The sequence below is a fragment of the Numida meleagris genome, chromosome 5 (assembly GCF_002078875.1).
Source record: "Numida meleagris isolate 19003 breed g44 Domestic line chromosome 5, NumMel1.0, whole genome shotgun sequence".
NCBI classification, from domain to species: domain Eukaryota; kingdom Metazoa; phylum Chordata; class Aves; order Galliformes; family Numididae; genus Numida; species Numida meleagris.
This window is the reverse complement of record NC_034413.1, coordinates 49929510-49931846: the sequence shown is the minus strand read 5'-3', so window position 1 is coordinate 49931846 and position 2337 is coordinate 49929510. Positions and strand designations below refer to the sequence as shown.

The window sequence follows — 2337 nt, the reverse complement described above, 5'->3', positions numbered from 1 at the left end:
GAAATATTTGCCCAAGTCCCTTCATTGGATGGGGAAAGAAAAAAATCACCAAAAAACAAAACAAAACAAAAACAACACATGGTTTGAGATTCAGTTGTCTCACAGAAATAATAGTCAGAAAGATACTCCTTTACAGAAAGGGTTGTTAAGCACTCGAACAGGCTCTCCAGTGACGTGGTTGAGTCACCATCCCTGAATGTGTTTAAAAACCATTTTCATGTGGTGCTCAGGGACATGATTTAGTGATGGGTTGTTAGAGTTACAGTAGTATGGTTAGGTTGTGGTTGGACTTGATGATGTTGAAGGTCTTTTCCAACCTGAGCAATTCTATGATCCTATGATTCTGTGTCAGAAAATGAAGCTGTATGAAGAACATGTTCTTCACTAAATCCTAAAGAACACAGTGTGCAAAATGGGAAAGGATCTTGACAGAATTTGTAGTTTTGTAAGTGTATTGTTGTGCTGGGCAGGCTGATCATAAATGAGCAGAAGGAGATTCTCAAAGCTTATGACAAATGAATCTACCAAACAAGCCCAGCTCCCTCAGCCTGTCTTCATAGCAGAGATGCTCTAGCCCACCGAGCATCCTCATGGCACTCCTCTGGACCCTCCCCAAAAGCTCCACATCTATCCTCAGCGGGGGGCCCCAGACCTGGATGCAGAACTCCAGATGGGGCCTGAAGAGGACAGAGTAGTGAGGGACAAACCCCGCCCTCTCCCTGCTGTCCTCTTGCCTCTCATCACCACATGTTTAGCCTAACGTGGACATCTAAGAAAGCAGAGAGGTTGAGAAGTTCAAGATGAGATGGCCTAACTGCCATAAGACAAAATAGGTAAAGAACTGATTTCACTGTTTTTTCACTAGTCAGTTGTTCTCACTTCGATGGTGAAAGGCAGTAACCCTATACAAGGCAGTCAAGAGATTTAGGAACCATGCAGGAGATGGCAGAAGGGAAAGAACATGCATAGTGGCCACATAACAAGAGTAAGCAGTTACACGGCAACGCGGAATGTTTAAGGGAAGGGCAGTAACGCCCAGAGATGGCTGGTTGAAGAGCAGCCAGTAAGCAAGCACAGGTTGGGGAAGGCAGGGGAAAGCAGCAGGGAATGAAGCTGCTTCGCTGTTCCTTTTCCTCTACCTTGCAGGTGGCCATTCAGACACAGACAAAAGCAGATAAGGAAAGATGACAGTTCTCAACACTGAAAAGTGCTGACCACACTCTGAAAGACAGGTAAATATAGCCCAGACGACTCCTCCTAGGGGTCCTACAGGACCCTGGTAGGTCCCGACATGGCTCCTGCTGGAATCCAACATTTATGCCTGGTTTCATGGTTTCCCGGTTTAAAATAACCATGACCCACAGCAGGAGCTGGTACAAGACCTAACAACTACAACAGCCATGTCAGCTGGGGACAGTGAGACAAGCAGCCTCAGACAGCGACAAAACTGGCTGGCTGATGAGCAACCCAGTGAGCAGGGTCATACTGGGGGTACACAAGAGGGTAACAGGCTGTGTGGCTGCTTCTTTGTTCCTTCCCCTCTGCCTTGCAGATGGGAACATAGAAACAGGCCGAAGCAGAGCAGGGAAGACGACTCTTCTCAGCCCTGCAAAAATGGAGCCCACACTCTTCAAAAAAGATAAGTCAGCACTATACGACGTCTCATCTGGGTCCTACACGACTCTGGAATCTTCCCGTCTTGCCCCTGCCCATACCCAACACTGATGCCAGGTTTAATGAATCTTGGATCCACAGCAGGCGCTGGCAGCAGTCCACCCAACTACAGTGGCCACGTCAGCTGGGGATGGTGACACGGGCAGCCCCAGATAGCGACAAAACTGGCTGGCTGACGAGCAACCCAGTGAGCAGTGCCGTGCTGGGGGGACACGGGAGGGCAACAGGCCATGCGGCTGCTTCTTTGTTCCTTCCCCTCTGCCTTGCAGGTGGGCACGCAGACACAGGCCGAAGCAGAGCAGGGAAGACGACTCTTCTCAGCCCTGCAAAATGGAGCCCACACTCTTCAAAAAAGATGAGTCAGCCCCAAATTACATATCATCCAAGTCCTACAGGACTCAGGAATCTTCCCACCTTGCCCCTGCTTGTACCCAACATCTATGGTTGCTTTAATGTGTGCAGGACCCACAGCAGGTGCTGGTACAAGACCTGACAACTGCAGCAGCCACGTCAGCAGGGGACAGTGAGACGCGCCGTCCCAGACGACGACAAAACTGGCTGGCTGAAGAGCAACCCAGTGAGTAGGCCCATGCTGGGGAGGACAGGGGAGGGTAACAGGGCATGCAGCTGTTTCACTCTTGCTTCCCGTCTGCCTTGCAGGTG

General features: G+C 50.0%; 1 long non-coding RNA gene across 2 annotated transcripts in view; it reads left to right on the top strand.

Annotated features, from left to right (window-relative positions):
* Window positions 312-2337, top strand: part of LOC110400429 — a 3913-nt gene continuing 1887 nt past the window's right edge. Inside the window, exons 1-3 of one of the 2 annotated variants that reach the window (XR_002439831.1) lie at window positions 312-1063; window positions 1147-1232; window positions 1365-2334. This is a non-coding gene — a long non-coding RNA (uncharacterized LOC110400429). Of the gene's footprint in view, window positions 1233-1364; window positions 2335-2337 lie in introns of both variants that reach the window. The other variant, XR_002439830.1, reaches the window with a different exon arrangement.